Source organism: Macaca mulatta, chromosome 1, assembly GCF_049350105.2.
Source record: "Macaca mulatta isolate MMU2019108-1 chromosome 1, T2T-MMU8v2.0, whole genome shotgun sequence".
Taxonomy (NCBI): Eukaryota; Metazoa; Chordata; class Mammalia; order Primates; family Cercopithecidae; genus Macaca; species Macaca mulatta.
In genome coordinates, this window is record NC_133406.1 from 104,230,836 (window position 1) to 104,253,633 (window position 22,798).

The following is a 22,798-nucleotide window of genomic DNA, read 5'->3' on the forward strand; positions in this document are numbered from 1 at the left end:
TGGGTACTCAGCACTCAGTAATTGTTAAGTCCCCTTTCCTTATTGTCTATGAACCAAAATGAGCTGTGGGGCTGATCTTATGTCCTGGACTTAGCTGGTTTCTCAGGGAACCCCAGTGGTGTAGTCTTTTAGGAAGTCTGGGAATGTAGGAAACTGAGGTAAGAGAAGACGGTAGAGCATTTTTTTCCCAAACAAAAGGAATTTCCTGGAGTGTCTGTCATCTGTCTGATTCAAGATGAGAAGCACAAGTCTGCTTTCCTGCATCCCTCCCCACCAAGCCAGGAAGATGGGCACCAACAGTCCCTGCATTTCTGTTTCAGCTTTCCAATCTGTCTCTGAAATTACATAGTCCAGTGTGGTTTGCATTTGTAGGTCCATAGAGCATACAGAAAACCCCGCCCAGGCTTGGAGGAGCCCCTCAGCTAAGTATGACAATTTTTGAATCCTTCCAAGAGTAGAACCAGTACCTACAATTACAGGATGTATTATTACCTCCATTTACAAATGAGGAAACCAATATTTAGAGATGCTAACTAAATTCCCCAAGCAGCCCTAACAAGGCCAGAGTCGGAATTCCAAACCAAGTCTGTCTTATGCCAAAGTGCATGTTTTCAACCACATCATCAGATGACGCTCCAACTAGGAAAGATAACACCTTTCCCATGATGTAGTGAAGCCAGCCGGTTTCTTGGAGATAGTGAGATTTCACAGGACAGACAAATATCCTTAACCATAGGCTGATGGTCTTACTTAAGCAAAAGTATAACTAAAATCAAAGTCAAAATTCTTCAGAAAATTATTTCTAAACTTGACACAAAAGTAGAATGGTAAAACACCAAAGAGTAAACCAAGATTCAATTCATTTTTGGATTATTGTAGATTATTTATTTTACTTAAATTTAATTAGTATTTTGTTAGGAGATTAAGATTATTACATTATTTCAATAGATTATTGTTTTAATAGCTTAATAATTTAATAGGAATTTATTCAACCATGTTTTTGAGTTCCTAATATATAATATGCACTATAGTTGATAGAAAGATGAAGGAAACATGTTCCTTGGCCTCAAAAAAGATATAAAGGATACTACAAGATATAGTAGATATATAGTTTGGGTTGGTAAGGTAGTAAGAAAGAAAAGAACAAGGCACTAAAAGAAGGAGAAATCAAGCCAGTTGAGAGTTCCCTAAAGATTTGTTGGAGTGAGGAGGCATTATTTGAGCTGACTCTTGAAATATCACTAGGATTTTGTCAGGTAGAAAGAATGCAGACAAAAGTCTAAGAAAAGGGAACAATTTGAATAGGCAAGTTATGAGATAAGAAGACTAATAAATAGTTGGCAGGAGGACAGGAACACACAGGTAATTGAAGACAAAGCTGGAAGCTGGAAGATGATTGAGGTGGGAAAACGCAGGGCTCCGAATGCCACCAAGGGGTGAGCACAAGACAGCCAGGAAGGGCTTTGGAGAGGTGGGATGGCAGGCTCAGAGAAGCTCTGTGAGGCTGAACCTGGCATATGGAGTGCTTTGGAGGAGAGACCTGGGACAGGATGACCAATGAAAGCCTTATGTACAATAATGACATCAGGAAAGGGAAATAAATAATGTGGACATATAATAATATAGAGAGGGGCTGGGCACGATGGCTCATGCCTGTAATCCCAGCACTTCGGGAGGCCAACGCAGGTGGATCATTTGAGGCCAGAAGTTCAAGACCACCCTGGCCAACAAGGTGAAAACACGTCTTTACTAAAAATACAAAAATTAGCTGGGCATGGTGCTGCACACCCACTGTAATCTCAGCTGCTTCGGAGGCTGGGACATGAGAATCACTTGAACCTGGAAGGCTGAGGTTGCAGTGAGCTGAGATCGAGTCACTGCACTCCAGCCAGGGTAACAGAGCAAGACTGTCTCAAAAAATAATAATAATAATGTGGAGAGAATTGAGAATTGACCAGTGACTACCACAGGAGGGAAGAAGGAAGGAGTCAAAAAGCCTGGGTGTCTGGGCTGCATGTGACCAGGAGCACATAGTTATTTATTTATTTATGAATTTATTTTTGATATGGAGTCTCACTCTGTTGCCTAGGCTGGAGTGCAGTGATGCAATCTTGGTTCATTGCAACCTTCACCTCCCAGGTTCAAGTGATTCTCCTGCTTCAGCCTCCTGTGTAGCTGAGATTACAGGTGTGCGCCACTCCACCCTGCTAATTTTTGTATTTTTAGTAGAGATGGGGTTTCACCATGTTGGCCAGGCTATTCTTGAATTCCTGACCTCAAGTGATCTGCCTTCCTTGGCCTCCCAAAATGTTGGGATTACAGGCATGAGCCACAGCACCTGGCCAGTTATTTATTTATTTATTTTTAACCTGGAAGAGGAATTGGTTTGTAAGGGGAGACTGTGAGTTTGGTTTGAAACATAAGTAATTTGATTTCCTTAGAATGAAAACAGATAGACACACCTTGACTTTGGCATTCAAGAGAGGAGTTGGTCTTAGAGATCCACATTTGAACTTCAACTACATAAATGCAATAATTAAAGTCTGAGACAGATTAAGTGATCCAGGAGGAAGGAAGAGAAGAAAAGCGAAGACAGAATGTTGGGGCCCACCTGCATGGGGTGGGTGAGAGGAGAACAGCTGTGTTTCCTTTACCTTCTTCCAGGTAAGACTTGGGTCAACTTAAAAATGGTTCCAGACCTAACCCAACCTCCTTATTTTACAGATGAAGGAAACCCAAACCCAGAGGGTTAATTGATTTATCCAAGGCCTCACAGCTTCTTAATAGCAGAACTGAGACTAGACGGATTAAGTGACCATTGGGAATTAGTGTTGCTTAGCAACTGAACTAGTTGCTGTATATCACATGATGTGGCTGGATTCAGAGAAGCCTGAGAACACACTGCAAACTTCATCTATCTTTGTTACATCAGCCCAGCACTGTAACTGGGCCCAACAGTCGAATCAGCTCAGGGGTTCAGACCGTATCTTATTCATCTTCTTGTCACTGTCCCCTCTACCCTCTCTTTTCCTACCACTGCCTCCACCACCAGAGTTATTGCAGAGTAGAGAAAGTGCAGATTATTTTCCTTTTTGAGTATAAAGACAGGCTTTTGAAAGGAGTTGAAGAGTTCATTTACAATGAACATAACCCCTGGGAAAACTGAACCTCAGAGACATTCAATGACTTACCCCAGATCACCAGTTAGTGGTAAAGCCTGGACCCAAATCCCAACTCTTGTTTTTTTGCATGACACTACCAACCTCTAGTGCAAGAGACAAACTTTCTAGTCCCTAATTTCTTTACATATATGCTGTGTTATCCTCTTCTTTCAAGGTGCTTCTTTTTAAAAGAGCTCCATGATCCAAAAAGTTTGTGGAGTGCTCCAAGCTCGCCCTCTCTTGGATAGTCAAAATGTTGATTACCATATTAAAGACTGTGGGACATCCTGCAGTAAAGAAACTTGCTTAATTCTCTAACAATACTTTTTGAACTAATTTGACCATGGAACTGTGACCCTGTAATCTACTTACAAACCCACAGATTTCCAAGAATGGCACTTTGGGAAACAGTGCCTAAGTCTCATTAGCAAGACTTCCTTTGTCGGTCTAAAGCAGAAATGTCACTAGTGAGTGGTCCTCACTGTGGAATGAGGTCGGGGAGTGATGAGAGACAGAAGAAGCAACAAATTGTCCTAGTCTCTTCCAGAGCCATCTGCTCTGCCAGCAACAAAGGGTGAAACAGCTACTGAGCAATTTCAATTTGGAATCCTCACTGTAAGCTTAAGGTACTGTCTCCTACTAAGGGTTCTGGTGAGAAAATGAGTGTTTTTGTTCTCATACGTTCCACATCAGCTGATGTGCTCGTTCCACACTGCTTCTGCCACCATCCATGGTCATGCCATCTTGTCCTTCCACATCCCTCTGGCTTTTCTTTCTGCACTCCACCACCCTGGTCTAAACCCTGTCCCTTCACATCTGGACTACCAAAATCAACCTTCTTTTTTTGTTTATTTGTTTTTAATTTTTTCCTCAGTGCTCCTTGTTCTGAGAAAGCAGCCTTCTAGTAGGTCTCCCTGACTTGATTTGTTCTCCCCTGCAATTCACCGGCTTTCATATAAAGGAAATGTTCAAAATTCCACAACATCCAAAGCTCTACTTAATGTCAGAAAACACATCTATGCAATGCTATTTCTCTATGCTCCCCAAGGCAAATATCGCACCACCCTAGGCTCCTGTCCTTACTGTTAACTGAACCAGCCAGCCATAAGCAATCTGACTGCCAAGCATCTGTTCCACTGCTCTTTGCTTCCTGGCTATCCAATTTATTCCAATTCTTATTCAATTTGCAGCATCCAGCACCAGTCCCCTGGCTATACAAACCCTTCCATGCACTCTTACATTTGCAGATTCTGAACAAGTATCCCCCCATTTACTTGCATTGCTCTTTTACTGCTCCCTGAATTTTCTAACTGAAAATAAACTCAGAAAGGGAAAGGACTATGTCTTATTAAATACAAGCTTTTTAGTAAGTACTCTAAAAAAAAAAAAAAAACTCTTGCTAAATACAGGAATGAATCTGTCAGAGGCATTTGAACCAGAGTGACTCCATCTTGAATAGGGGCTGGGTAAAACGAGACTGAGACCTGCTGGGCTGCATTCCCAGGAGGTTAAGGCATTCTTAGTCACAGGATGAGACAGGAGGTTGGCACAAGATACATACAGGTCACAAAGACCCTACTGATAAAACAGGATGCAGTAAAGAAGCCTACCAAGTCCCACCAAAACCAAGATGGTGATGAAAGTGACCTCTGGTCATCCTCACTGCTCATTAGATGCAAATTATAATGCATTAAGATGCTAAAAGACACTCCCACCAGCGCTATCACAGTTTACAAATGCCATGTCAACATCTGGAAGTTACCTCATATAGTCTAAAAAGGGGAGGGCTCCTCAGTTCCGAGGGAAATCCCTGCCCCTTTTCCAGAAAAGGGAAATCCATGAATAATCCATGATTATGGATTATTGAATCCATATTGAATCCATTATTGGATTTCATGAATCCATGAATAATCCACCCCTTATTTAGCATATAATCAAGAAATAACTATAAGTATACCCAACTGAGCAGCCCATGCCACTGCTCTGCCTATGGAGTAGCCGTTCTTTTGTTTCTTTCATTCTCTAATAAACTTGCTTTCACTTTACTCTATAGACTTGCCCAGAACTCTTTCTCGCATGAGGTCTAAGAACCCTCTCTTGGGGTGTGGATTGGGACCCTTTTCTGGTAACAAATCCATATTGACCTTAGAGCTATGAGTTAAGTAGAAAATGTCAGGTCCACAAAACTTTAAGGGAACAAATCTCTTTCTGGGCCTCAAGTGCATTTAAACATTTCTAGTTCAACTGACTTTAGTTTTATAAAAGCAAGAGAAAATTTATTCTATCTCATCCTGGATGGTCCGGAGCATTTTCATTTTTTATATATATATGTAGATGGATCTGTACTTTCTACCACCCTCTCATCGGCTCTTTGCCATACTTGGCCTCCAGGAAGGAGAGTCTAGACCGAGTATATTATAAGTGATATTTAAACATGCATCTCTAAATTTTCCAAGGGTCTGGCCAAAAGCATATTCTTCCCAAGAACACATCTTTCTTGACAATTGCACCTTCATTCATTCTTTTACTTATCTGACAAGCATTTAGTGAGTGAGTCCTTGAGATACAAGGATGGATTTTTTTAAAAGCCATGGTTCTTGAGGCATCCACAGTCTAATGCTGTTTTACACAAAATGTGATCAGACAGACACCTGCAACAGAATCACCTGAGGGGGGCTGTTTTAAAAGATGCAGGCCTCCTGGACATTTGCACAGAAAATTTCTTATTTAGTAAGTATGGAGCAGCGTCTGGGACCTGCATTTTTTAAAAAGTACTCCAGGTGATTCTGTTGCATAATACAGATTGAGAGCCACTGGCCCAATGGAAAAGACAGGAATGTATGAGGATAATTGTAGAGCAGTTGTGCCTAGTTGCAGTAAAACAGATATTCACAATGTGAAATGGAGACATAAGAAGGGGCTTTAGAGGGGGCGGAGCAAGATGGCCGAATAGGAACAGCTCCAGTCTCCAACTCCCAGCGCGAGCGACACAGAAGACCGGTGATTTCTGCATTTTCAACTGAGGTACTGGGTTCATCTCACTAGGGAGTGCCGGACAATCGGTGCTGGTCAGCTGCTGCAGGCCAACCAGTGAGAGCTGAAGCAGGGCGAGGCATCGCCTCACCTGGGAAGTGCAAGGGGAAAGGGAATCCCTTTTCCTAGCCAGGGGAACTGAGACACACAACACCTGGAAAATCGGGTAACTCCCACCCCAATACTGCACCTTAAGCAAACAGGCACACCTGGAGATAATATACCACACCTGGCCGGGAGGGTCCCACGCCCACGGAGCCTCCCTCATTGCTAGCACAGCAGTCTGCGATATCACAGCAAGGCAGCAGCCAGGCTGGGGGAGGGAGGGCCGCCATTGCTGAGGCTTAAGTAGGTAAACAAAGCCGCTGGGAAGCTCAAACTGGGTGGAGCTCACAGCAGCTAAAGGAAAGCTGCCTGTCTCTGTAGACTCCACCTCTGGGGACAGGGCACAGATAACAACAAAAGCAGCAGAAACCTCTGCAGATGCAAACGACTCTGTCTGACAGCTTTGAAGAGAGCAGTGGATCTCCCAACATGGAGGTTGAGATCTGAGAAGGGACAGACTGCCTGCTCAAGTGGGTCCCTGACCCCTGAGTAGCCTAACTGGGAGACATCCCCCACGAGGGGCAGTCTGACACCCCACACCTCACAGGGTGGAGTACACCCCTGAGAGGAAGCTTCCAAAGCAAGAATCAGACAGGTACACTCGCTGTTCAGCAATATTCTATCTTCTGCAGCCTCTGCTGCTGACACCCAGGCAAACAGGGTCTGGAGTGGACCTCAGGCAATCTCCAACAGACCTACAGCTGAGGGTCCTGACTGTTAGAAGGAAAACTATCAAACAGGAAGGACACCTACACCAAAACCCCATCAGTACGTCACCATCATCAAAGACCAGAGGCAGATAAAACCACAAAGATGGGGAAAAAGCAGGGCAGAAAAGCTGGAAATTCAAAAAATAAGAGTGCATCTCCCCCGGCAAAGGAGCGCAGCTCATCACCAGCAATGGATCAAAGCTTGACGGAGAATGACTTTGACGAGATGAGAGAAGAAGGCTTCAGTCCATCAAACTTCTCAGAGCTACAGGAGGAATTACGTACCCAGCACAAAGAAACTAAAAATCTTGAAAAAAAAGTGGAAGAATTGATGGCTAGAGTAATTAATGCAGAGAAGGTCATAAATGAAATGAAAGAGATGAAAACCATAACATGAGAAATACGTGACAAATGCACAAGCTTCAGTAACCGACTCGATCAACTGGAAGAAAGAGTATCAGCGATTGAGGATCAAATGAACGAAATGAAGCGAGAAGAGAAACCAAAAGAAAAAAGAAGAAAAAGAAATGAACAAAGCCTGCAAGAAGTATGGGATTATGTAAAAAGACCAAATCTACGTCTGATTGGGATGCCTGAAAGTGAGGGGGAAAACGGAACCAAGTTGGAAAACACTCTTCAGGATATCATCCAGGAGAACTTCCCCAACCTAGTAGGGCAGGCCAACATTCAAATCCAGGAAATATAGAGAACGCCACAAAGATACTCCTCGAGAAGAGCAACTCCAAGACACATAATTGCCAGATTCACCAAAGTTGAAATGAAGGAAAAGATCTTAAGTGCAGCGAGAGAGAAAGGTCGGGTTACCCACAAAGGGAAGCCCATCAGACTAACAGCAGATCTCTCAGCAGAAACTCTCCAAGCCAGAAGAGAGTGGGGGCCAATATTCAACATTCTTAAAGAAAAGAATTTTCAACCCAGAATTTCATATCCAGCCAAACTAAGTTTCATAAGTGAAGGAGAAATAAAATCCTTTACAGATAAGCAAATGCTTAGAGATTTTGTCACCACTAGGCATGCCTTACAAGAGACCCTGAAGGAAGCACTAAACATGGAAAGGAACAACCGGTACCAGCCATTGCGAAAACATGCCAAAATGTAAAGACCATCGAGGCTAGGAAGAAACTGCATCAACTAACAAGCAAAATAACCAGTTAATATCATAATGGCAGGATCAAGTTCACACATAACAATATTAACCTTAAATGTAAACGGACTAAATGCTCCAATTAAAAGACACAGACTGGCAAACTGGATAAAGAGTCAAGATCCATCAGTCTGCTGTATTCAGGATACCCATCTCACACACAGAGACATACATAGGCTCAAAATAAAGGGATGGAGGAAGATTTACCAAGCAAATGGAGAACAAAAGAAAGCAGGGGTTGCAATACTAGTCTCTGATAAAATAGACTTTAAACCATCAAAGATCAAAAGAGACAAAGAAGGCCATTACATAATGGTAAAGGGATCAATTCAACAGGAAGAGCTAACTATCCTAAATATATATGCACCCAATACAGGAGCACCCAGATTCATAAAGCAAGTCCTTAGAGATGTACAAAGAGACTTAGACTCCCATACAATAATAATGGGAGACTTCAACACTCCACTGTCAACATTAGACAGATCAACAAGACAGAAAGTTAACAAAGATATCCAGGAATTGAACTCATCTCTGCAGCAAGCAGACCTAATAGACATCTATAGAACTCTCCACCCCAAATCAACAGAATATACATTCTTCTCAGCACCACATCGCACTTATTCCAAAATTGACCATGTAATTGGAAGTAAAGCACTCCTCAGCAAATGTACAAGAACAGAAATTATAACAAACTGTCTCTCAGACCACAGTGCAATCAAACTAGAACTCAGGACTAAGAAACTCAATCAAAACCGCTCAACTACATGGAAACTGAACAATCTGCTCCTGAATGACTACTGGATACATAACGAAATGAAGGCAGAAATAAAGATGTTCTTTGAAACCAATGAGAACAAAGATACAACATACCAGAATCTCTGGGACACATTTAAAGCAGTGTGTAGAGGGAAATTTATAGCACTAAATGCCCACAAGAGAAAGCAGGAAAGATCTAAAATTGACACTCTAACATCACAATTAAAAGAACTAGAGAAGCAAGAGCAAACACATTCAAAAGCTAACAGAAGGCAAGAAATAACTAAGATCAGAGCAGAACTGAAGGAGATAGAGACACAAAACACCCTCCAAAAAATCAATGAATCCAGGAGTTGGTTTTTTGAAAACATCAACAAAATTGACAGACCGCTAGCAAGACTAATAAAGAAGAAAAGAGAGAAGAATCAAATAGATGCAATAAAAAATGATAAAGGGGATATCACCACCGACCCCACAGAAATACAAACTACCATCAGAGAATACTATAAACACCTCTATGCAAATAAACTAGAAAATCTAGAAGAAATGGATAATTTCCTGGACACTTACACTCTTCCAAGACTAAACCAGGAAGAAGTTGAATTCCTGAATAGACCAATAGCAGGCTCTGAAATTGAGACAATAATTAATAGCCTACCAACCAAAAAAGGTCCAGGACCAGATGGATTCACAGCTGAATTCTACCAGAGGTACAAGGAGGATCTGGTACCATTCCTTCTGAAACTATTCCAATCAACAGAAAAAGAGGGAATCTTCCCTACTCATTTTATGAGGCCAACATCATCCTGATATCAAAGCCTGGCAGAGACACAACAAAAAAAGAGAATTTTAGACCAATATCCCTGATGAACATCGATGCAAAAATCCTCAATAAAATACTGGCAAACCGGATTCAGCAGCACATCAAAAAGCTTATCCACCATGATCAAGTGGGCTTCATCCCTGGGATGCAAGGCTGGTTCAACATTCGCAAATCAATAAACATAATCCAGGATATAAACAGAACCAAAGACAAGAACCACATGATTATCTCAATAGATGCAGAAAAGGCTTTTGACAAAGTCAACAGCCCTTCATGCTAAAAACGCTCAATAAATTCGGTTTGATGGAACGTATCTCAAAATAATAAGAGCTATTTATGACAAACCCACAGCCAATATCATACTGAATGGGCAAAAACTGGAAAAATTCCCTTTGAAAACTGGCACAAGACAGGGATGCCCTCTCTCACCACTCCTATTCAACATAGTGTTGGAAATTCTGGCTAGGGCAATCAGGCAAGAGAAAGAAATCAAGGGTATTCAGTTAGGAAAAGAAGAAGTCAAATTGTCCCTGTTTGCAGATGACATGATTGTATATTTAGAAAACCCCATTTTCTCAGCCCAAAATCTCCTTAAGCTGATAAGCAACTTCAGCAAAGTCTCAGGATACAAAATTAATGTGCAAAAATCACAAGCATTCTTATACACCAGTAACAGACAAACAGAGAGCCAAATCATGAATGAACTTCCATTCACAATTGCTTCAAAGAGAATAAAATACCTAGGAATCCAACTTACAAGGGATGTGAAGGACCTCTTCAAGGAGAACTACAAACCACTGCTCAGTGAAATAAAAGAGGACACAAACAAATGGGAGAACATACCATGCTCATGGATAGGAAGAATCAATATCGTGAAAATGGCCATACTGCCCAAGGTTATTTATAGATTCAATGCCATCTCCATCAAGCTACCAATGAGTTTCTTCACAGAATTGGAAAGAACTGCTTTAAAGTTCATATGGAACCAAAAAAGAGCCCGCATCTCCAAGACAATCCTAAGTCAAAAGAACAAAGCTGGAGGCATCACACTACCTGACTTCAAACTATACTACAAGGCTACAGTAACCAAAACAGCATGGTACTGGTACCAAAACAGAGATATAGACCAATGGAACCAAACAGAGTCCTCAGAAATAATACCACACATCTACAGCCATCTGATCTTTGACAAACCTGAGAGAAACAAGAAATGGGGAAAGGATTCCCTATTTAATAAATGGTGCTGGGAAAATTGGCTAGCCATAAGTAGAAAGCTGAAACTGGATCCTTTCCTTACTCCTTATACGAAAATTAATTCAAGATGGATTCGAGACTTAAATGTTAGACCTAATACCATAAAAACCCTAGAGGAAAACCTAGGTAGTACCATTCAGGACATAGGCATGGGCAAAGACTTCATGTCTAAAACACCAAAAGCAACGGCAGCAAAAGCCAAAATTGACAAATGGGATCTCATTAAACTAAAAAGCTTCTGCACAGCAAAAGAAACTACCATCAGAGTGAACAGGCAACCTACAGATGGGAGAAAATTTTTGCAATCTACTCATCTGACAAAGGGCTAATATCCAGAACCTACAAAGAACTCAAACAAATTTACAAGAAAAAAAAAACAACCCCATCAAAAAGTGGGCAAAGGATATGAACAGACATTTCTCAAAGGAAGACATTCATACAGCCAACAGACACATGAAAAAATGCTCATCATCACTCGCCATCAGAGAAATGCAAATCAAAACCACAATGAGATACCATCTCACACCAGTTAGAATGGCAATCATTAAAAAGTCAGGAAACAACAGGTGCTGGAGAGGATGTGGAGAAATAGGAACACTTTTACACTGTTGGTGGGATTGTAAACTAGTTCAACCATTATGGAAAACAGTATGGCGATTCCTCAAGGATCTAGAACTAGATGTACCATATGACCCAGCCATCCCATTACTGGGTATATACCCAAAGGATTATAAATCATGCTGCTATAAAGACACATGCACACGTATGTTTATTGCCACACTATTCACAATAGCAAAGATTGGAATCAACCCAAATGTCCATCAGTGACAGACTGGATTAAGAAAATGTGGCACATATACACCATGGAATACTATGCAGCCATAAAAAAGGATGAGTTTGTGTCCTTTGTAGGGACATGGATGCAGCTGGAAACCATCATTCTTAGCAAACTACCACAAGAACAGAAAACCAAACACCGCATGTTCTCACTCATAGGTGGGAACTGAACAATGAGATCACTTGGACTCGGGAAGGGGGACATCACACACCGGGGCCTATTATGGGGAGGCAGGAGGGGGGAGGGATTGCATTGGGAGTTATACCTGATGTAAATGACGAGTAGTTGGGTGCTGACAAGTTGATGGGTGCAGCACAGCAACATGGCACAAGTATACATATGTAACAAACCTGCACGTTATGCACATGTACCCTAGAACATAAAGTATAATAATTAAAAAAAAAAAAAAAGAAGGGGCTTTAGTGGGTAAGGCTTGGATGTTGCAATGAGAAAGATACAGTTTCAAATTCTGCTGCTGCCACTTACTTGTCATGTGATTGACCTTTTCTTGGTGTCTAATGTCCTCACATGTAAAATAGCCAAAGCTCTCACTTCACACCAATTACCAGGTTTTCATGAGACTACATATGTAAAATGCTTAACTTAAATTTTGGAGCATAATAAACACTCATTACTCAGAAGTCATCACAACTGTCATTTTTAATTATTAATGGAACTTAAAGGAAAGACCGCAGATGAGAAAAGTTTTCCTGAGAACCGTGGAGCCTAAATTTAATTTTAAAGCAGTATGTCTCAAAGGATAAATATCTTGCAGTCCACAAGAGTTCTAGGATTTTTAAAATTTTGTGTCTTTGATTATAATTTAACATTTTATACAAGAAGTAACCATCATGCAATTTCACTGCCTGACTTTTCATTTGTGTTTACACTTGCACAAATGCCAAATGAAAGCCAGATGAAGTCAAGGATGGAAATAGAGGAAATGTTGGGAAAACTAAGTCGCTGCATGGCATGAGGCAGTTTAATCTACTAAGCCATAGGATTCAACGTCATCTTCACGCTGTGAGCAGATGTGCCATGGGGACTCTGGCTTTTTACATACCAACACATACCAGCTTATAAGCAGAAACTTGAGGCATAAATACACAAAGAAGAATGATTCTGTCCCTGATTCTGTTAGTAAATGGATTAGATATCCACTGAGTACCAATTTTAATATCAACACAATGCTAACCCCATCTTCAAGTGAGTAGACAATTTAACAAATTATCAAATGATACGTCATTGAAACTGACATTCGATGATTGTTTACTACAGAGTTTTGGTTGAGATCTTATTTTCCTGAACTTATGAACCCTCAAAGCTATTAACAACAATTTGTTCAATGTACTTACACTAACAGGCATGTTTTGCATGAGTATTAATACATCTAAATAACACATTTAAACACAGACCAGACCCTGAGGATACATGGTTCTACTGTGTCTATCTTTAAGTTCCATACTAGTGATTAGTTTCAACAAAACCATATTATCTATCACGTTAAAATAATTTACATCTTATTGGGTTTCATAGTTATATTTGATTTATTTTTCTCTCTCAAATCCCGAGGTCTGCTCAGATATAGTTGATTTCATTTATAAATTTGTTTTGGCTCTAGAGTCGCATAAGAACTATAAGCATAAGTAGTGTATACCTAGTTTTAAAATTATACATATTTTAATAAGATCCTAATAATAGATCACCCAAAGAGCTGAAAAAAAATTCCCTATAAAACATGCCCATGTATTATTCAAGTTTGAGTAATACCAAAAGGGACAATCCTCAGGAAAAGTTTGTTCAGAGTTGTCTACTCTTCTATTATCACCTGTCTCTCTTGAAGAAGGCAGTCCCCACCTGTTCACCAGGGATGAGTGACAGAGAATCTGCTTCATCAGCAACTTATGACCAAGCCACCCCTGCAGCATGCCTGTTCAATAAGGCCCTCGGCCATTGCTTCACAAACTTCCCTTCCCAACCCACCCTCCATCGCCAATAGCAAAGTCGTTATTTGCGGTTGGGGAAAGGAGAGGACCAAGAGATTCTCTTCTTTGCAAGTGAAACACCATTTGCTCTACACTTAAAGCTATTTATTTATCTAGCCTTAAGAAGTGTGGTTGGCTGGGCACTCATGCCTGTAATCCCAGCACTTTGGGAGGCCCAGATCACCTGAGGTCAGGAGTTCTAGAGCAGCCTGGCCAATATAGTGAAACCTAATCTCTACTAAAAATACAAAACTTAGCCAGGTGTGGTGGTGGGTGCCTGTAATCCCAGCTACTTGGGAGGCTGAGGCTGGAGAATCACTTGAATCCAGGAGGCGGAGATTTCAGTGAGCAGAGATCATGCCATTGCACTCCAACCTGGGTAACAAGAGTGAAACTCCGTCTCAAAAAAAAAAAAAAAAAAAAGAGGTGTAGTTAATGGTGCAGGTGGAAATCGAATTCCTTTTGTTTTTTAGTTTTGTTTTATCTCATTTTACTTTTTAAATTCTAATATTTACATACAGATACTGATTGAGTAGGCCTCGTGTGAGGCCTAGACTGTACATTTCTTTTTTATAATTTTAAAAAATATTTTTAAATTGACAAGTAAAAGCTGTATATATTTACAGCACACAACATGATGCTTTGATATATGTCTACATTGTGAAATGGCTAAATCACACTATTTAACATATGCATTACCTCACATACTTATTCTGTTGTAACGAGAACACTTAAAATTTACTCTCTCAGAAATTTTCAAGGATACAGTTTATTGGTATTAACTGTAGTCACCATGATGTACAATAAATGTCTTAAATTTGTTCCTACGGTCTAACTGAAATTTTGCATCCTGTGACTAACATCTCTCTAATCTTCCCATTCTACCTCACCCAGCCTCTAGGAACCACCATTTTCCTCTCAGTTTCTATGAGTTCTACTCCCTTATACCCCACCTACAGATGATATTATGTGGTATTTGTCTTTCTATGCCGGCTTATTTCACTTAACATAATGTCCTCCAAGTTCATTCATGTTGTCACAAATGACAGGATTTCCTTCTTTTTTAAAGCTGAATAGTACTGCATTGTGTGTATGCACTCACTTTCTTTATCCATTCATCCATTGATAGACACTTAAGTTGATTCCATATCTCAACTATTGTGAATAATGCTGCAATAAATCTGGGAGTGCACGTATCTCTTTGACATACTGATTTCATTTCCTTTGGCCACCCAGTAGTGAGACTGCTTATAAAAGTAAACAATGGCAAGGCACTGTGTCTCACACCTGCAATCCCAATACTTTTGGAGGCCGAGGCGGGCGGATTACCTGAGGTCAGGAGTTTAAGACCAGCCTGGCCAACATAGTGAAACCCCCTCTCTACTAAAAATACAAAAACAGCCAGGCGTGGTGGTACATGCCTGAAATCCCAGCTATTCAGGAGGCCGAGGCAGGAGAATCACTTGAACCTGGGAGGTAGAGGTTGCAGTGAGCCAAGTGTGCCATTGCACTCCAGCCTGGGTGACAGAGTGAGACTCTGTCTCAAAAAAAAAAAAAAAAAAAAAAGTAAATGATGTGGATCTAGATATCTCAATCCTTTGTCGCTACTTTCATCTAACCCGCATGTGTTCAGAAGAAAGTGTCATACACCATGATCATCAGGCTGTCTGGTGGATATGTTTTCCTAATGCCTATTGCTGAATCATGCATTTGTAACTATAATAACTTCATCATCATACAGATGAATTTGAAAATATTTTTAAATTAGCATCGTAGTACTTCTCTCAATAGCTCTGAGAAACTGTGAGTAAATTTAGGAACAAGTTGTAGATGACAATTATTGCTTATGTTCCTATGGAGGGCTGGATTAAGACCTTACAGAGGCTTCAGATACAGAAATATTATAGTCTCTTCTCCACTCCCACCCCAACATGTACTTCACTATTTTTAAAAATGCTAAAAAGTAGCATTAGGTGCAAGAACATTCAATAACATTTCTATTTTCTATTTTTCTCATGAAGACTACTTCAATACATTTTTGAAAACCAAATATTAGCTTATTTCCAAAAGGAACTGGAGGTGTCCCTACTAGAGTCCTAAACACTTTTGGGTAAAGCCAGTCGCAAGTGTATCCTGGGTTTTCACAGGCATCATATCTCTTAAAAGCCAGGTCTCATTTCTTATGTACAGTCTGCGGGTAACAAATATGGAACCATTCTGAATGTGCCAGACTCTCTTTTTCCAGTTTAACTACCCAAGAACTCCTTCCCAGACTTCTCCTTGCCCTAATCCTACCCAACCCAAATGAGGGTTTTGTTCTAAAAGTATGAAATTCCTTTCAATATTCACGTACGTTGTAAGTTAGAAAATTAGATATTCTGGCCGGGTGCATTGGCTCACACCTGTAATCCCAGCACTTTGGGAGGCCGAGGCAGGTGGATCACCTGAGGTCAGGAGTTCGAGACCAGACTAGCCAACACAGCAAAGCCTCATCTCTACTGAAAATACAAAAATTAGCTGGGCGTGGTGGTGGGTGCCTGTAATCCCAGCTACTCGGAAGGCTGAGACAGGAGAATCACCTGAGCCCAGGAGGCGGAGGTTACAGTGAGTCACGACCAAGCCTCTGCACTCCAGCCTGGGTGACAGAGTGAGACAACATCTCCAGAAAGAAAAAGAAAATTAGATCTTCTGCCTATTTAAATGCTCTTCTTCTTTCCTATATTACTTCTGCAAAAGGCATGAGGCCAGCAGTGAAAGGGAAATGCAGAGTTATTAAAGTTTACCTGTGTAGATAGGTCAATATCAGACATTCTGAGCATCTTTGTTTATATTTATTAAGCCATTCTCCATCCTCCTGCCTCAATCAATTGAAAAATGATGATGAGAAGCACCTGGGAACCTAGAGGTGGAACTTTCTACAGCTCAGGGAAAGGCACAGTGTAGCTCCATTTTTCTGGAGCATGGGGGGCGCTGGTGGATCTATGAAAGGGGCAGAAGAATCTGGTACCTTAAGCCATGAAAGTGAAACAGGCAAGTGAACTTCAGAAAGTTGTGAAGGAGAAGGAGAGACAATAGGAAGACTATCAATCGTCTTTAAACTGTGAAAACAAAGCTTGCTGCCAAAATACAGCAAAAGGATTAGAAAGCAACTTTTCAGATGCCCTTGAAGGAATTGTATAGGTCTAGAATTTACATCCTAGATTGACATCCAAGCTTGATACCCCTTTGGTAATAAATGGCTGAGCAAAAGGCTTAGAAAATTTTTCACCTCCAAACATGGTATTAAGCAGCAGTTAATTTGTTTTTTTACATAACACTGAATGTTCAAATAAGGATTTTTTAAAAGCTTTAACAAATGAAAGGTATTTTAGAAAAGAGAGAACACTCAGTGAGAGAGGGAAAGGTTAAAGGTAAGCACTTCTATTATCAGAGGACTGAACACACCCATGAGGAAAGGAGTATGATCAAGAGAAAGACACCAGCACTGCCTGTAGTCAAACCAGGAGAAACCAAATCTGGGGTAGTATTCTGAAACCCTCCTGGAATAACCACCTTCTATTTGTTGTTAAAATAAAATAAAACAGGCTGGGCATGGTAGCTCACGCCTGTAATCCCAACACTTTGGGAGGCCAAGGCGGGCAGATCACCTGAGGTTGGGAGTTCAAGACCAGCCTAATCAACATGAAGAAACCCCGTATCTACTTAAAAAAACCCAGAAAATTAGCTGGGCATGGTGGCCCATGCCTGTAATCCCAGCTACTTGGGAGGCTGACGCAGGAGAATGGCTTGAACCTGGGAGGCGGAGGTTGCGGTAAGCCAAGATGGCACCATTGCACTCCAGCCTGGGAAACAAGAGCGAAACTCCACCTCAAAAAATATATAAATATATAAATAAATAAAGAAAATAGGCCGGGCATGGTAGCTCATGACTGTAATCCCAACATTTTGGGAAGCCAAGGTGGGTGGATCACTGGAGGTCAGGAGTTCAAGACCAGCCTGGCCAACATGGTGAAACCCTGTCTCTACTAAAAATACAAAAATTAGCTGGGTGTGCTGGTGGGTGCCTGTAATCCCAGCTACTCGGGAGGCTGAGGCAGGAGGATGGAGAATGGCTTGAACCCAGGAGGCAGAGGTTGCAGTGAGCCGAGATCACGCCACTGCACTCTAGCCTGGGTGACAGGGTGAGACTCTGTCTCAGAAATAAATAAATAAATATAAATAAAACAAAAAATAAAATAAAATAGCCCTGTATATAATATAGGCCCAATACAAACCGAGTTTTCACATGAGCTTATCTGTTCCTCCTTATCTGTACTCACAAGACATTAGTATATTTCTACAATGTTCACAAATCATAAGAATCAAGATTTAAGTCTAGTACTTCTGATAGTAAGTCCAGTACTTAAGCCATTTTTTTTCCATGACCTAGCTCTCTTTAGATGCTGATCTTAACGGCATAACCAATTAATAGAAACTTACTGAGCTCTTTTCCATCCTCAAAGACTATAGTGTATGACATTTCAATTACTGCCCTCTAAAATTTTTTCCAACAACAAATAAGCACTGTGCCAGGCATGTAAAGTAAGTCCTTAATCTAATATACAGTGAGAGTTCGGTAAGTACTCACTTATGGGTTAATGCTATAAGGTGAGTTAGAGCGATCACCTAAGTTATAGTCTTTGCTAAACTAAGTGATACTGACCAAAAGAACTAGGGATTCCAAGAAGTAAGATCTGGGATGGATGGAGGATCTGAAACTTAAGCTGGCCTTCAAGAAGAGTGGTATTTGGCTAAAATGAGAGGAGAGAGGAGCATATTCAGAGAGTATGGGGACAGGATGACAACTAGGGTGAAGATCATAGCGACTCAAGTCTTAATCTGTGAAAGTGAATAGGGGGGTGTGGGTGCTGACAGGACAGCTATTAGCATAATTGAACCAGAAAATGTAGAAATTGTATATTGTCCTTTACAGATGAGAAAAATTTAAATGCTGAAAGATTTAAAACATTGTTGCACAAAGTCCCACTCCTCATAGGTGGCAAAGTTAAAATTACAATCTCACCCTATTAACCCTTGGCCCATTACTCTTTCTACCATACCAAGTTGTAGTTAAAACAACACAATGAGGGTGGGTCCAGTGGCTCATGTTTGTAATCCTAGCATTTTGAGAAGCAAAGGTGGGAGGATCGCTTGAGCCCAGGAGTTAGAGACCAGCCTGAGCAACATAGTGAAATCACATCTCTACAAAAAAACAAAACAGTTAGGCAGCTGTGGTAGTGTGCACATATAGTCCCGGCTAGTTGAGGGGCTGAGGTGGAAGGATCACTTGAGCCCAGGAGGTACAGGCTGTAGTGAGCCATGATTGCACCCTGCACTCCAGCCTGGGCAACAGAGTGAGATACTGTCTGTAAAAACAAACAAACAAAACAAATGACTATTCTTTAAGTGATAGTTATTATAATTTGAAGGGTATAACACAAAAATACCTATATATCTGCTATTAACCTATTGAATTAGTCTTTCTCAAGAATTTGAAACATTTCTGCCTCAGGTCGCTTTAATAAATAAAATAATATCATTTAAGTTTAGGGTACTTATCTGAAAAACAAAATTAATCATTTTAAAATACAGATGCTCATGATTATAACTATATTACAATGACTGCCTTCAAATAAGAAAGAAGTAGCCAAGATGGAATCAAAGTGCTAGAATTTGGAGATTGGGCAGATTTTTTAAATTAAACTCTAATTCTTTTAGAGCAGTTCTAGGTTCCCAGCAAAATTAAGTAGAAAGTACAGATTGTTCCCATATACACCCTTGTCCTCTGCTATAAAACCTCCCTCACTATTGACATCCCTCACAACATTGGCACATTTATTACAATCAATAAGCCTATCAATAAACCTAATCGTGTGTGATATCAACACATCATTTTCGGCCAGGCGCAATGGCTCACACCTGTAATCCCAGCACTTTGGGAGGCCTAGAGGGGCAGATCACGAGATCAGGAGTTCGAAATCAGCCTGACCAACATGGTGAAACTCTGTCTCTACTAAAAGTACAAAAATTAGCTGGGCGTGATGGCACGCGCCTGCAGTCCCAGCTACTCAGGAGGCTGAGGCAGGAGAATCGCTTGAACCCGGGAGGCAGAGGTTGCAGTGAGCCGAGATCATGCCACTGCACTCCAGCCTGGGTGACAGAGCAAGACTCCATCTCAAATTAAAAAAAAAAAAAAAAATCATTTTCACCCAAAGTACATTGTTTACATTAGGGTTCACTCTCAGTGTTCTACATTTTATACATTCTATGGGTTTTGAAAAAGGTATAATGACATACATCCCCCACTGTAGTAACCACAGAACAGTTTCACTACACTAAAAATCCTCTCTGTTCCATTTATCCCTCCCTCACTCCTAATCCCTGGCAACCTCGAATAGTTTTTACTGTTTCCATAGTTTTGTCCAGTGAAATTCAAAATTCGAAGTACTATTTCTACTGAATGAGTATCACTTTTGCACTGTCGTAAAGTTGAAAAATCATAAGTTGAACCGTTTTAAATCAGGACCATCTGTATTTTCTCTCAACCGATGGTTTGTATTGTCATTCTCTTGACATTGTCTTTCACAAAGCGGAAGTTTACAGTTTTAATGAAGTCCAGCTAATCAGTGATTTCTTTCACAGATAGTGCCTTTGGTGCTGTATCTAAAAGTCATCAAAATACCCAAGATTACTGAGATTTTTTCCTATGTTATTTTCTATGAGTTTCATTGTTTTGCATTTACATTTTGGTCTATGATCCACTTTGAGTTGCTTTTGTGAAGGATGTAAGGTTTGTACCTAAGATTCATTATTTTTGCATGTGGATGTCCAGTTGTTCCAGCACCATTTGTTGAAAATACTACCTTTTCTCCATCAGATTGCCTCTGCTTCTTTGTCAAAGAACAGTTGGCTACATTATATGGGTCTATTTGGGCTCTCTATTCTGTTTTGTTGATCTATTTGTTTATTTTTTCACCAATACCATGATGTATTGATTACCAGAGCTTTACAGTAAGTCTTGAAGTCAAGTACTATCAGTCCTTTGACTTTGTTCTCATTTAGTATTGCAGTGACTAATCTGATCTTTTAACCTCTCTATATAAATTTTAGAATCAGTTTGTTGAGGCCAGTCATGGTGGTGCACGTCTGTAATCCCAGCTACTCAAGAGGCTGAGACAGGATAATCACTTGAACCCGGGAGGTGGAGGTTGCAGTGAGCAGAGATTGCTCCACTGCACTCCACTCTGGGCAACAGAGCAAGACTCCATCTCAAAAATAGAAAAAGAAAAAAAAAAAAAAGAATCAGTTTGTTGATATCCACAAAATAACTTGCTAGAATTTTGGTTGGGATTAGGACTTATTTTTAATTTCCATTGATACTATTTTAGCATTATTATGTCCATTTTAAACTCTCAGTTATGTACACATTCTAAAATTACAACTGCATCTGTCTGAGGAACAGATTGCTATTCTTGAGTGAATTTAGCTCTCACTACTCTCTTATTGAGGTCGATTTGTTCCCCTGCATCTCAAGAGGGTTCATCCTGAAGGACAAGTGCCAGTAGCCTTTGAAAACTTCACCAATCCTCTAACATGCCTCTGAGAAGTTACAGTACTGCAAGGCATTTTGGTATGGCTCCCATGAGGACTTCCGAAGTGCGATTTTCTTTTACAAAGCCCAAGTAGTCACTCATTTTACTTCCAGCAAGAAACGGAAGTGGCATATATTGGTGTGACTGTACTTTAAAATTGCCAAAAACACACATAGACGCACTTGCACCCACCTCTCCAACCTTACCATGGGGATATGGGAGTTTGTTCTTTAATGCTTGGATTTAGACATAGAACGATAGCCATAATTATGATAATAATGAAGACTATGGCAACAAAGACAATGGTGATAAGAAGTACAGTCCCAGGCCAAGCGCAGTGGCTCCTGCCTGTAATCCCAACACTTTGGGAGGCCGAGGCAGGTGGATCACCTGAGGTCAGGAGTTCAAGACCAGCCTGGCCAACATGGTGAAACCCCGTCTCAACTAAAATTACAAACATTTGCTGGGCATGGTGGCGGGTGCCTGTAATCCCAGCTACTCGGGAGGCTGAGGCAGGAGAATCACTTGAACCCAGGAGGCAGAGGTTGCGGTGAGCCAAGATCGCACCATTGCACTCCAGCCTGGGTGACAGAGCGAGACTCCATCTCAAAAAAAAAAAAAAAAAAAAGTACAGTCCCAAAAATAAGGAAAACGAGGATGGTTTTGTTTGAAAAGGAGATGGAGGTGTCTCCTTTATCAGAGATTTAATCATATTTTATGTGTTTCTGAAATTTTCTCTAGTCACTGCTGTATGTGTCTGTTGTTTCCTAAGTTCTTAAGGACAAGAATTATGTCTTTTACTTCTGGATCCTTCATTTCATTTGTTTATATATTCAGTAGATGTTTTATTAAATGTCTACTATGTCCAGATATTGTGTTAAGCCCTAGCACTGTATAAGGCATGCACTAAGTGCACAGAAAAATTTTTTTCTAATAAATGAGAAACCTCAAACTATAGCTACATAACATTATAAACAGCTTGAGAGGCAGCAATATGACTTATTATTTTCACAATAACAAATAGGGCATAAATAATAAATTTATTTATTATTTTGTTATGTTTAATAAATACATATTGAGTAATTAATAGCAAATAAAACATAATACTAATACAAGGTGATAGTAGTAGGGAAATTGTGCAAAGGGTAGAAGGAATTCATGAGAACTCTGCATTTTGTTCTCAGTTTTTCTATAAAGCTAAAGTTGCTCTATAACTTTTAAAAATTATAAAAAATATAAAATTTAGGATCCTATTTATTATGGCATAACACCTGGCTCCACTGACAATCACCATCTAATAACTATTTCTGTATTGTTTTTGAATTATAGTTCAGCAA

General features: G+C 40.4%; 1 protein-coding gene and 1 long non-coding RNA gene across 12 annotated transcripts in view; one reads left to right on the forward strand and one right to left on the reverse strand.

The window, feature by feature from the left end:
* DDR2 (discoidin domain receptor tyrosine kinase 2) overlaps positions 1–22,798 on the reverse strand; it is a 160,725-nt gene that overhangs the window by 132,481 nt on the left and 5,446 nt on the right. The gene's annotated exons all lie outside the window — the stretch shown is intronic.
* Positions 20,989–22,798, forward strand: part of LOC144329875 (uncharacterized) — a 44,046-nt gene continuing 42,236 nt past the window's right edge. Inside the window, exon 1 of the long non-coding RNA XR_013395604.1 lies at positions 20,989–21,940. This is a non-coding gene — a long non-coding RNA (uncharacterized LOC144329875). The remainder of the gene's footprint in view (positions 21,941–22,798) is intronic.